Raw genomic sequence first — 14,709 nt, 5'->3', positions numbered from 1 at the left:
AGAGGGAGATAGGCCTATACGAGCCACTGTCTGTCAGGTCTTTTCCCTGCTTGGGGATCACAGCAATTAAAGCTTGTAAGAACGTGGGCGGGATAGTATCCCGCTCCCTAATGCTGTTGAACAGCTTGGCCATTAGTTTCACCAGGATATGTTGGTATTGCTTATAAAAGTCGGCCATGTAACCATCTATCCCGGTGCTTTCCCAGTTTTCAACCTCTTGCTGGCTAGCTTCACCTCTTCCTCTGATATCTCCCCCTCTAAGACCTCACGGTCTGGATCCGTCAGCCGAGGCAGTGGAGATTCTGCCAAGTAGGCCCGGATGTCCTCCAGTGACTCGTCATCCCGTCTGGTGTACAGCACTCCGTAAAAGTCTGCAAAACCCTCCACAATCTGCTCCCCATCTCGCACTTCCTACCCCCTCTATTTCTGATGGCGCCCACCCTTCTTTCGATCTTACATCCCCTAGTTCTACATGATAGGAGGGTACCCACCCTATCACCCCTCTCATAATACCTTTGTCGCGTGTATCTCATCTTTTTGACCACTTCCCCTATAAGGACCTCATGTAATGCCTGCCTCTTCTCTCGCATTTCACCCAAGAGGGCTTCCTGATCTTCCCCTCTGCTGGTGAGTCGGGTCCACAGAATTCTCAATTCGTCCCGGAGCCTGCTTTCAACCAGTGCCCTCTCACGCTTACGTCGGGCTCCCTCTATGAGGAGGCCCCAAAAGGTGGCCTCAGCCGCCTCTCAAACCATCAGCATCCCTGTGTCCCCATTGTCATTGGTTTCAAAGTAGGCCTTCATTTCGTCCCACAGGAAATCTTTAAAAACCCAGTCCCTTATGAGCATATCATTGCAGAGCCATCAAAAGGTTGTCAGGGTCTTCTGAAGCGACCATTCAACCACTAGGAGTAGGAGTTCATGATCGGACCAAGTGATTGCTCCTACGCTCGGCGTGCCAAACTCCCCCACTCCCTCCTCAGAGGCCAGAAGCAGGTCAATTCTGGTGTAAGTGTGGTGCAGGGGTGAGAAGAAGGTGTAGCCCCCCGGCCCTGGGTATGACTTGTGCCATATTTCCACCCAGTAGTGTTCCCGTAGGAGGTCCCGCAGGGCAATGTTATCCTTTGTGATCCCCTTGGTCCCTGCTCCCTTGGCAGACCACCAGACTAATTGAGGGTCTGTTATGCGATTAAAGTCTCCACCCAGTATCATGGCCCCTTCAGCCCAATCATCCATCACTCCAAAAATCAGAGTCAAGAATTGTATCTCTCCTACGTTGGATGCATACAAGGTAGCAAGTGTGATTCGTTCTCCCTCACTGGTGCCTTTGACCCCGAGGAAGCGCCCCCCAAAGCCTCTCTTTGTTTCCACATTCATGAGATGGAGTGACTTGCCCGGAGAATGCCAACCCCTTCTTTCTCATACTCTTATGAGAAGCCCAGAAGTTGCTCCCAATCTCCTTCCCTTTTATCGTCGATTCCTTCCCCTGTCTGTAGTGGGTCTCCTGCAAGAAGAGAACCAATAGCTTTTGTTTACGAAACATATTGCTGGTCAGAGATCTCTTATTCTGGGAGTTCAGGCCCTTAACATTAAGCGTGGCCACTCACCCCTCAACCATTATTGTCTTTGATTTTATGCTCTGAAACTACCCCTAGACAGTGCCAACTTAGAGCCTGTTGCAGCCCGAAAATCCATTTTGCAAACCAGGTGACCTTACCCTAATCCATTTCACTCCATGCTTTAACTCTTCCCCCCCCTGCCCTCCCACACCCAGTCCCCACCCGAACTTCCCCCCAACCATCCCCCCCATTGAGGTGGCCATCTTCATCCCCCATTCCATGGGTGACCCGGCCCTGTGCTGCTCACTAGTACCTCTGCCTACAACATATCACAACGACCTCCAATTGAGGTCCCCTCCAATTTCCACCCCCTGCCCCTCCCCCCATGTCTTAACCCCCATCACACCCCACATCAATAACCTCTTCAATAATTAATGCAAACCAGGTAGCTTTTGCTCGACGTGAGGTCTGCCAGTTTGGCCCCCATGTCTGTCCTTATCCCCCTGATCTCCTCCAGGATCATTTGGATGTTGTTCTGCATGGAGCCCATGTCCGTGGGTGGAATGGGGGAGCCCCCTGATGCTATCTCGACAGCACCGCCCTGAAACTGGAATTTGGACAGGGCTTCTTTCCAGCTCATGGAGGTCATAATCAAAGCAGAGATAGGAGCAAAACTGACGCTTTTGGAATACACTTGCAATCCCTGCAGAGTAAGGGCTGCGGTCAAGGGGGTTGCCTTGGGGTTGAGAGTAGGCCTGTCCGGGACCCCGATATCCGCCCAAGGGATTAGGCTCCGGATCACCGGGGGCTGCTCAAGAAACATCTGCTTATGTTGTGACAATTTGGGGTGCACCCTTAGGGTGAAGGTGTGTGGGCCCGATATCAGGCAGGGGGGAGCAGTGTCCCATCAAAATCACAGTGGTGAGTCCCCTCCAGCCCCGCTGAGATGTCACAAGTCATGCGCACACCCGTTGTCCTCCTTGTGTGTGGAGGGGGGCCTCTGAGGCAAGGCTCCAGGGAGTTTCTTGTGAGGTCTGCGTGTCAGCCCTGTGCATGCAACGTGGTTCCAGGAGGGAGGGGGGAGAGGGAGCAGCGCTCGCTCGTTGTGCCAGCGACAGGGCAGCTTCACTCGTCTGCCAGCGCTGCAAGGATCTTTGGTCTCAACAGGGCCCTCGGATGAACGTCGGTCCTCTGCGAGGACTCGATGGAGGTCCCGCCTCCACTCTGCGATTCCCTTCTGACAATAGGGCAGGTCTCCTGAATCCCCTGCAGCAAGGAGTCACTCTGGGCTGGCCAGCGACTCGGCCTCCTGCGACGAACCGCCACCAGCTGGAATAATTTCTCTGCCTCTCACTTTGCGGGGCTGCTGTGCTCCCGCAGAGCAGGTTCGCGCCTCACACCATCCATGGACTCCTCTGGAGGCGCGGCAATGGGGGGAGGGGTTGACCTGCACTAAGGAAGCAAGTATCTCAGTGACTGGCTCACCCCCAGCAACCGAAGTCACACCTCTGGGTGGTCGGGGGGTTGAACGTATGATTTTGCAGGTATTTCAGCGTTTGGGCACCCTTCTCCTCTCAAACTCCTCATATATCACGGGGCAACGGACAGAGATGTGGTTTTAGGCTGCCATCTTGTCTGCGCCCCCTGGTGGCCTCCCAGAGTCTTTTTGATTCACACAGTCAAATGCATTAGAGAGATCAATAGAGGCAACATAAAAGGCAGGATGTCCCTGTTTCCAGGCAGTTTGCTGTAAACTCCTCAAAATCATTCCTCCCCCATCTGCGCCCATACCCTTACGGAAACCAAGCTGAACAACATGAAGAATACTCTTCTTTCTGCACCATTCTTCTGTATGCCTTAAGATAATAGTTGCAAATATTTTAGAATCTACATCCATTAACGAGATATGTCTATAATTCTCCCTTCTTAAATATGGGGCACACATATGATGTTTTTCAGGAAATAGTTGTTTGCTCTATTTTCACAATATCATTAAATAGTGTAAAAAGTATGCAGGACTAAAGGTCAACATTCTGCTTAAAAATACAGTATGTAAGAGAATTTGGACCAACCGCTCTTTACCAACTCGCCTTCCGTATACATTCTGAACTATCACCAATAGAAAAATGTAAGGCCCATAGTATTTCCTTTATAACATTCGAAGGAGTACCTGCTTGCTAATTTACTTTATACAACTTCCCAGAAAATTGCTCCCAACTATCTTCACTAATGGGATTAATCAAGATTGTCGCTTGAGATCTTTCTAGATCATTCATTAGTCTCCAGAAGGTACTTGTGCTGCCCTCTCACAAGGACCATAGCATAGCCTCACTATCACTTTGGAGAATCATGGCCTTCTATATTTTTGACCAATTACTCAGCCTCTGCTAAATACATATTTTATCAGACTATCCTTCCATCACAAGTCAATGAAGTGCATGCTATGTGTGTCTTATCTCTTTCCTTCCCACCCTTTTAGTTAGCTGCATATTAGAATCAAATCTATGGCAGTGTTTTTTCCCTGGACCGACCCTCGAACTACTATTGCCAGTCCTATTAAAAATCTCTCAATATACCAATTAAATGATTCTGAAGTATAAATTGTATTCTTTTCTTCTAAAGTACAATTCTCAAATTCATTTAAGATAACCAAATTAAAGGAAGAAACCTTCTTTTCATTCCACCTGATACGATTGCCTTGATGATTTACTGGAGATCTAGAGTTCTTCCTATTACAATCAAAGCTTGCGATGAACATCATGTGATCACTATATTAATTGTGCACAAAGTCCAAAGAACTATTCTGATTTTGTAATACAGCAGAGGCAAATATGTAATCAATACTTGAGGAGGAGTTAAAACCATACCATGTTTCCAGGTAGTACTTTCCCCCCTCTTTTTCCAGGTATAACAATTTTAAATCCCAACATTCTAAATTTGATCGCCACATTTGTCCCTGAAGATTTTTCCTTAAAGCCGAACTCTGTCCCACACCACCTTAATTATTTCTACAGTTTGTAGATTGGGAATATATGTCACACAGTAACTGGTCTTCCTCTCACCCTACAGACGAGGCACAGTCAGCCTTAAAATCACCTAGCACAATTACTAGGCCACCTGGACATGTCAGGTACCATCCGTCAATCTTTTGATTTATCTTCTCCATAGTCAACTCCAGGTTATCGTGTATACTCCAATAGATATTAAGCAGAAGCAAATGATTAAAATGCTAGTACTCCTCAGCCTTGATCACAGCCACTAGCAAACCTTTACATAGTACCTGATGTTCCATAATGTAGAGCCCCCTCCCTTGTTGGACAGCAGTGAGGAGGCCTCCTGAAGGACGGCCCCTGGCACCTTGTATTGCCGGTTCACTAACATTGTCATAACCCTCCAGATATGGGCATCCAGTCATCCAGGTTTCTTGTAAACAGACAATAGTGTATTTACACAAACAATCACACAATTCAATGTTCGAGCACAATGCAGAAAATCCCTGGTATTCCATGAGACTAAGGTCAATCTGAGGTTTTCACTAAAGGGAAGATTTTAACTCCTTTTGTTGGGCTATCAAATCTTTGAGTGTCAAGGCCAGCCACCTGCAGCTCTCAATATCCTTCCCCTACTGTGGCCCGGAATAACCAGTTCTTATCCCTTCCTGATCTTCATGGTTTCTTCTGGGTATCATAGTTCCTTCATCAGCCCTTGACCTATCTTTCTTTATGATTGGTGATATGCATGTACTAAGATCATAGCCAAGTTTTTGTAAGTTCTCTATTTTGGTTACCAGAATGCCATACACCATTCGAGATGGCACTACCAGCCTGACATAGTTGTATCTTCCTCAGTGTATAAAGTCAAAACTAATTTGATATCCTTGGTTGTGATTAATCACAATGAGGGAATTTAATTAAATAGTGAAAAAACATGCTTCCAGTCTCGAACATATAGTTCAAATTTAGGCTCAGTTCCTCTGGAAAAGTTGGATCTTTAAAACAGTGGTCTCTAAACTCACTTCTTTGGTCATTATGAAAGGATTCTCTCTGCCACTTGATATTTCTCAATCTAATATTAGCCATATTAGACTCCATCCTAGGAAGCAAATCCCCCATACTCCTTGCTTTACTATATTAATTCTCTTTTTTGGATGCTTTTCCAATTGGGGGAATATCCTTTCCCACGTGGATATTATATGTATCTTGTCTGGCAATATCAGGGTATCTTGAACAAGTCGTACTTGAACCCATTTTTGAGCTAGTGCCTTCGTCTTGCCTGGAAATCACAACATTTAGTGGGGGAATAGCACTAATGCCATTCTTGGACAGTCAACTTCATTTCGATTTTCTTTCTCCGTCCAGACATCATTACTATCCCTACCTACAGTATTTACATCCTTAGCTATTTCTTGTCTTATTAATTGATTGATGAGATCTTTGGCTGACAATTCATCATGTATAGATTTTTTTATGCAGTGCTTCATGGGTTTGGTCTTCCCTATTGGTTCGACTTCATCTGATACTACCCAAACTTCTTCATTCACATTGACTGGCATATTATCTGCTGTTACAGGACACACTCTCAATTTCTTACACTTAGGGTTATTTTTAGATATCTCAGAATTCCCCTGATTAAAGATTTTAAAGGTTGCTCTATTAACTAGGTTGCTCCCCAACACAACCTGTATATCTGTTTTGGCCCTTTCTTTATGTTTGAGGGCATCTTCGAGCCTACCCTCCATGGGTAGGTAGCTTCCATCCAAATTAATGTTAGCATCATCCCTCCCCCCACCGCCTTACAGCCATCATCAATCTCTACAAAAGACATCTCCTGGAGTTTCACATAATACAACATTTCAGAGTATCCAACCTTCTGCATGTATTTCCTTGATGATTTACTTAGGGATTTCTTTTTAGGGGTAATCTTCCTCTCTTTCCTGTCCTTATTGTCATATTTATACATATTTTTTTTGTTGCTGCCATTAGGCCATTAACCGACCCACCCACTTCATTTGGTGGCAGGATTTGATCTCAGGGGCTGTAATTCTACCCTTGGTTTCCTTGAGCACCATCCCCCTCAACTAAACCACTGCATACCTTTCCACACAAACCCTGCTGTTCCTTCAGCAGATGCATCAGATCAGTAAGGGGGTAATTCATAGAATTTAGCGCACAAGTGGGCGTGCGAATCCCTGCGCCAGCCGCGTGCGCTAAAATCCATTTCCGTGCACAGTGTATTCATGGATTTTAGCTACCAAAATCAGCCGTGGCGCACAGTGGCGCAGCGACCCTGCAGCAGCGTCAGTTATGCCCCCAAGAACGTCCCTTGCGCAGGGAAAAGCCATCAAAATCCCCAATCCAGCGCAAAGGGCTGCGCTAACCCTGTACCAGCATGGCAAGCGGGGTACGTGTATTACTGGGGTCCGCGGGAAGTTTCACACGCGATTGGCCCTGTGCAAGCGGGGTACGTGTATTACTGGGCTTCGCGTGAATTTTCACACGCGATTTCAGCAGGGTACATGTATTTCAGGGGTACGCGGGAAGTTTCACACGCAATTTCAGCAGGGTACGTGTATTTCAGGGATGCGCGGGAAGTTTTACACGCAATTTCAGCAGGGTACGTGTATTTCAGGGGTGCGCAGGAAGTTTTACACGCGATTGGCCTGGGTACGTGTATTTCAGGGGTGCGCAGGAAGTTTTACATGCGATTTCAGCAGGGTACGTGTATTTCAGGGGTGCGTGGGAAGTTTCACACGCGATTTCAGCAGGGTACGTGTATTTCAGGGGTGCACGGGAAGTTTTACACGCGATATCAGCAGGGTATGTGTATTTCAGGGGTGCGCGGGAAGTTTCACACGTGATTTCAGCAGGGTACGTGTATTTCAGGGGTGCGCGGGAAGTTTCACACGTGATTTCAGCAGTGTAGGTGAATTTCAGGGGTGCGCACGAAGTTTTACACGCTATTTCAGCAGGGTACGTGTATTTCAGGGGTGCACAGGAAGTTTTACATGCGATTTCAGCAGGGTACGTGTATTTCAGGGGTGCACAGGAAGTTTTACACGCGATTTCAGCAGGGTACGTGTATTTCAGGGGTGCGTGGGAAGTTTTACACGCAATTTCAGCAGGGTACATGTATTTCGGGGGTGCGCAGGAAGTTTCGCAAGTGATTTCAGCAGGGTACGTGTATTTCAGGGGTGCGCGGGAAGTTTCACACGCGATTTTGCTGTCAGAGCGGGGATCGCATATTTCGGGGGTGCGCGGGGAGTCCTACACGTGAATTGGCAGTGCAGCAGCATCAGTTACGCCCCCAAGAATGTCCCTCACGCAGGGAAAAGCCATCAAAATCCCCAATCCAGCGCAAAGGGCTGCGCTAACCCTGTACCAGCATGGCAAGCGGGGTACGTGTATTACTGGGGTTCGCGGGAAGTTTCACACGCGATTGGCCCTGTGCAAGCGGGGTACGTGTAATACTGGGTTTCGCGTGAATTTTCACACGCGATTTCAGCAGGGTACATGTATTTCAGGGGTGCGCGGGAAGTTTCACACGAAATTTCAGCAGGGTACGTGTATTTCAGGGGTGCGCGGGAAGTTTTACACGCAATTTCAGCAGGGTACGTGTATTTCAGGGGTGCGCAGGAAGTTTTACACACGATTGGCCGGGGTACGTGTATTTCAGGGGTGCGCAGGAAGTTTTACACGCGATTTCAGCAGGGTATGTGTATTTCAGGGGTGCGTGGGAAGTTTCACACGCGATTTCAGCAGGGTACGTGTATTTCAGGGGTGCGCGGGAAGTTTCACACGTGATTTCAGCAGGGTACGTGTATTTCAGGGGTGCGCGGGAAGTTTCACACGTGATTTCAGCAGGGTAGGTGAATTTCAGGGGTGCGCAGGAAGTTTTACACGCGATTTCAGCAGGGTACGTGTATTTCAGGGGTGCACAGGAAGTTTTACATGCGATTTCAGCAGGGTACGTGTATTTCAGGGGTGCGCGGGAAGTTTTACACGCAATTGGCCTGGGTATGTGTATTTCAGGGGTGCGCAGGAAGTTTTACATGCGATTTCAGCAGGGTACGTGTATTTCAGTGGTGCACAGGAAGTTTTACACGCGATTTCAGCAGGGTACGTGTATTTCAGGGGTGCGTGGGAAGTTTTACACACGATTTCAGCAGGGTACGTGTATTTCAGGGGTGCGCAGGAAGTTTCACAAGTGATTTCAGCAGGGTACGTGTATTACAGGGGTGCGCGGGAAGTTTCACATGCAATTTTGCTGTCAGAGCGGGGATCGCATATTTCGGGGGTGCGCGGGGAGTCCTACACGTGAATTGGCAGTGTGGGTCCTCCCAGGTGTCCCCTCTACCCCCTCCACGGCCCCTGCAGGCAGCCCACACCACAGGGGACTACCCTGCACCCCTGGTCATGTCCGCCTGCACCCCCAAGCTCCCCAGAATTGACAGGCACCTGCCAGCAGGCCCCGACACATGTTCCCCAGCACCCCCACCCCTCAGCAGTGAGGGGCACCTGCCAGCAGGCCCCTACTCATGTCCCCCTGCACCCCCACCCCAGCAGTGAGGGGCACCTGCCAGCAGGCCCCGACACATGTCCCCCAGCCCCCCCACACCCCAATCATTGACAGGCACCTGCCAGCAGGCCCCAACACATGTCACCCAGCCAACACGTCATCACAATCTAGAACCCTGGCTCTTATGGCCACCCAAATCCCACCCCACACCACCCCAGTCCAAACACCCAACCAAGCTTTACATCCACTCCAAATTGAAATCCCCATTACATTATAGATCATAAATAAGCAGTATGCGCATGAGTACAAGTCTGTCAGACCCACACAATGGCAACACATGACTGAGAAAACCCACATTGTGACATGCATGAAACCAATGAGAGAAGACCACACATTGAAGTAAGAAACCAAAATGTATTAAAGTCAAAATGAAGGGAATGAAATCAAAACACACAATAATGCCAATAATAATCAAAATGCAGCATGTCCCAAATAATGATAAATAAATAAAATGAGAATCCAAATTAATCCAAATGAAAATGTGTCCAAAGTCACCGTCCAACAAAGCAAATCCAAAGGGGAAGAAATCCATTGCTCTATGGTGAAGAAAAAAAAGATGAAGGAGAAAAATCCACTGTAAAACTATGTCCAAATAGCAAATCCAGGGTCCATGAGCCCAACGACATAAATGAAACCTACAATGAAACCTACCTACTTACTGAAACTTAACACTAATGAACTATATACAATGGCGGCGGTCAAGTCCAACGGCTCACTTGTTGATGTCATGGGCCAGGGCATCATCGAACTCCTGTTCAATGTCTTGGAGGCGGGTCTGTTCTCTGGCCCCGAGGACTCACAGGGATAACGCCATGTCCGCTCTCAGCCCGCCTCAGCACCCTGCGCATGGAGCTCCGCACGTATCTGCTGGTCCAACCTCTGCCACACGGAAGACACTCCCATTCCATGGTCCTCCTGCCCTCCGGCCGATGCCTGCCCCTCTGATGTAGATGGCCCCAAGCCATGATGCCTCCCACGTTGAGCCTGCCGCTGCCTCCGACGCAACTGCCTCTGCCAGCACGACGGCATCCAGGGTGATGGAATCCACCGACGCAGTCGTGCACGTGCCCTGTCCGATGATGGTGGCACATCCTCCATCTGCTGGGGTCCAGTTGCTGTGGTGTCCACCCCTGCTGGACCTCCGACTCCCGACTGTGGCAGGGATGGGATCCCCACCGAGCTGGCTGCGTTGGTCAGGGCAGGTCCACAGGGGGCCCTGGTGGCATCTGGGCCGGAAGACGGCATGGAGAACGACTTGCGCATAGTCTCCACAGAGGAGGAGAGGGCCACCAGATTGCCCGACACATGTACAAAACCCCCGACCATGGACACTCCCAACTGGGCCACGTTGGCACGCTGCTCTTCGTGATGACATGCGTGCTCCCCCCGGGAAGCACGCACGTCCTCACGAAAGTCACGCGTGCGCAACGCAACATCAATCAGGGCCTTCTCCATATGGCCAGGGGTCCCCTCGTCCGCAGGTAGAGGAGTGTCAGATGACATGGACATCCCCCCTACCTGTGGACGGGCCTGGTATGGGGCATCCCTGCTGGTGCATGGTGGTGCAGTCACAGTGTCAGGGACAGTGACATGCACAGGTCCCTCCACGGCGACCTGTGCTGCCTCCTGCCACTGCCCCTGGACTGCACCACTTGCACCAGTGGTACCACCCCACCAGGTCCCATGTGCGGCTCAGTAGCGGCCTCCTCCTCCTCTGTGGAAACCACCAACCTGGGTGGCTCCACACCGTCTTCCGCCGTTGCAAGCCCCTGTGGGGGCTCACCCACCCCTTCCGCTGCAGCCGTAGTGGCAGACGCAGCACCAGTCCCCTCACTCCTGGACGATGGTAAATTCTGGGAGGGTGACTGGGTCTTGCGTCGCCGGCCGGTGGGGGCATCCCCGCCGATTTGCTCCACAGAGCCGTCTCCGCCCTCTTCATCACTTGCCACTGTGTAGAGGGAGACATAGAACACAAGCATCAGGGTACTGTACAATGGTCCCCTAGACAGGAAGCAATAGCAGATGAGTGGCACTGTCAAACATCACTTCCATCATGTCCCTCCACAACACATGGGTCAGTGCAGGCAAAACACATGCAGTAATAGGCATGGCGCATGCAATGAACATTAGCATACATGTCCAAGGGACTCTTGAAACATACAATGCTGGTTTGAAACTCACATGCATCATGGGTCATGCCTATCATATGCACACACTTCACCATAGTTTCATCCATCTGGCCTCGTACACCCCAGACACAGTGGATACAAGGATGAGTAGGCTGCATCAGTGAATCTGAACATTGTCACAGACATGTGTCATGCATCCATGGCATTTACAAGTCACAGACACGCAAGTCAGACACACAGACATGGACACCATACATGTCCATGACCGCAGCACCCATCTCTCACACCCCATCCATGTCCAATAACAGAGACAGGCATGCATTAATGTGTGCATTCCACATGCTGCTCCGCATGTTGCATTGTAACACATGCACCTACCATGTGGTTCACACATTACTGGTCTCACATGCATGACCATGATGTCCCTGCACACACACATACGTACATGGCCTATGCCACACATACAGGCAAGTATCAGACAACCAGCACCCTGCAACATGCCCTGTCTCACACAGCAATGCTTGACCACTTACCGCTCAACTCCAGACGGATCTGCCTCTGAAGGATCTGGGCGTGGAGCGCTGGGCCTACGCGTTCCAGGACCCTCATCTGGATGGTACTCATGCTGCCCTGGCCCCCCTCCACGAGGCGCCGGGCCTTTATGAGGGTTCTGGACCTCAAGTCCTCCCAGCGCTTCTTGACTTGCTTGATGTTGCGGGTTGCCACCCCCTCCGCATTGATGGCAACCACAAAGTCGTCCCAGATCCTATCCCGTCCTTCCTTGTTGGCGCGTGATGTTCCGAAGAGGGCATCATAATGCCCCAGGACATGCTCCACAAGGACACCAACTTCCTTCTGACTGAAGCTGGTGGCCCTCTGCCCCTCTTCTGGGGGTCGCCAGTGGTCTCAGATGGTGTTTGCCCCGACATGGCGACCCCCGAGGCAGGTGTGGGTGGGCAACTGGGTCCTGGGGCTGGGCTGTGGAGTGATGGTATCCCAGTCGGGAGTCTTCTGTTCCAGCAGAGGTGGACAAAGCAACTGGACCCCTGCAGATGGCTGATGTGCAGGCACCAAATAGCAAGGCACGTGGGCAGAAGGCAGTCAGGCAGCAGCAGATGGCAGGTGGGAGCGTGCTCGGGGCTCTGGGGGGCAGGAAAATGGCCTTCAGGGCAGGAGCGTGGTCTTCTATGTGTTTTCGCACGGCCAGCTTGATACGAAGTGATTTGGCACGTGAAAAAATTGCACGTCAGCGTGTAATTCGAGGAAAGGCCCTTAGTGCGTAAGCGCATCAGCACACATACGTGATTTCATTGGACCAAAGGCCCTTAGCGCGTAAGCGCGTCTGTGACGTATCGCGCACAGGCATTGCCCTTTCGCGTGTAAAACTTCCCACGAACCCCAGGAATACACGTACCCCACTCGCACCGGGCCCTTTCGCGTGTAAAACTTCCCGCGAACCCCTGAAATACACGTACCCAGGCCAATCGTGTGTAAAACTTCCTGCGCACCCCTGAAATACACGTACCCTGCTGAAATCGCGTGTAAAACTTCCTGCGCACCCCTGAACTACACATACCCAGGCCAATCGTGTGTAAATCTTCCCGCGCACCCCTGAAATACACATACCCTGCTGAAATCACGTGTAAAACTTCCCGCACACCCCGGAAATACACGAACCCTGCTGAAATTGCGTGTAAAACTTCCCCGCACCCCTGAAATACACGTACCCAGGCCAATTGCATGGAAAACTTCCTGCGCACCCCCGAAATACACGTACCCCACTTGAACAGGGCCTATCGCGTGTGAAACTTCACGCGAACGCCATGAATACACGTACCCCACTCAGTATATGCATGCTTTTTATTTGTGCACACTTTTGTAATGCGCAGGGACGCTACCGCCTGCCTTCGTGTGGCGGACGTGTTTAGGCCTGTGCGTGTCTTTGCCTGTGTGCGGGTTTGCCCTATTCAATTCCATGAATACGTGTGGTTCGCGTGCGTGTGGGCGTTCCCTGTACTTCCCAGCAGTACTTCCCCCGTTACGCCTTCTTTTTCACGCGTTATTCCCCATTCCGCGTGTTACGCCTCCTGTTCCGCCTACTTTTGTTGTGTACGCTGCGCTATGTGTGCTTTCGCTGTGCACTTAGCGCACGCTGTTTGGAGACGTGTGCGCCAGCGTGCGCCATGCACGGATTTGGCGCACAGCCAGTGGGAAAGTAGCGCAGCGCCTTTCTTGAATCGCACGCGTGCGCGTGCGCTTGCTTTCTCACGCTTGCACCTCCTTGCGCCTGCTTGCGCTGGGATTTTCGGCGAACGTTTGTTCCATGAATCGGCCCCTAAATGTATTACTGATATTGCAGAGATACATTGTCTGATTCTGCATTTCAGTCACAATCATGGTGTGTAGATTTGTGATGGACATCACAACCGGATTAACTTCCTCTTCCCTAAAAGCTGAGGAATTAGCCAACTGCAACGGACAGGGTGGACTAATATCCTCCTTAGCCTCACCCTGTGCAACAGCCTGCATTGCCAGCATGGTTATTTCTCCCATGGCGAACATGGGAGGTGAATTCAGATATGACCCACTCAAATGTGCATTTCCATCTCCATATTCGGATTTTGCCCAATTTATTGTGTTTCCAGGTGGGAAAGGGCTAGTGCCTGCCACGATAGAAGGTGAGCCAAACATGTTATCTACTCCATTTGAATCTCCCATTTCCAAGTCGTCTCCCGCCACATCACACCCCCTCAAATTACTTTGTAAAGGCAGTCTAACCGGCGATGGGGGAAGAGGGAGGCCAATGCTAGCGTTGTGCTATTACTCAGGCTAGAAAAAAACAGAGGAGCCGAGAGGAGCTCAGGAAGCATAGCCTTTTTTTTCTTCCTCATACTAATGAAATACAAAGTAAGAAAGCAGCAAAAAATATGATGCTAGCAAACTTAGCGAAATGTGTATTAACAGCCCAACAGTAGTCTCTGGGCACAGTATAAATCTACAGAAATTATATGTTATAAGTCCTATGTAATGCCTGTAAGAGAAACAGAGAGTATATATGTCTCTTGTGATTATGGCAAGCCCAGAAATTCGCTGAGTTAGAGCCGTCCAATGTCCCGTACCTTCCACACAAGCACTGACACGTTAACACATTGGTCCAACAGCTAGGACCCAGCATTCCACCCGGCTAAACTCAGCCCAACAGAACTCTCTGGGCACTCCTTGTCATTATGCATTGATGATAAACCAACTGACTGACAAGGGGTTAATAAACAATCCTTCATATGTAGGGAGTGAAGGATTTTATAGGAAAAGCCTGGACACTTCACCCAAGGGGATCCTTTGGTATTGCTATATTTTAGCTTTATATGTTTTACTGCTTTTTTACCTCAACACTATGGATGGTAAGTATGGGTATGGCGTATAGAGGGGGTTGGGATTGGTGGTGTA

This window comes from Ambystoma mexicanum, chromosome 3q (assembly GCF_040938575.1).
Source record: "Ambystoma mexicanum isolate Mex_15411 chromosome 3q, UKY_AmexF1_1, whole genome shotgun sequence".
In the NCBI taxonomy this organism is placed as follows: domain Eukaryota; kingdom Metazoa; phylum Chordata; class Amphibia; order Caudata; family Ambystomatidae; genus Ambystoma; species Ambystoma mexicanum.
Note: the sequence above shows the minus strand (reverse complement) of the source record.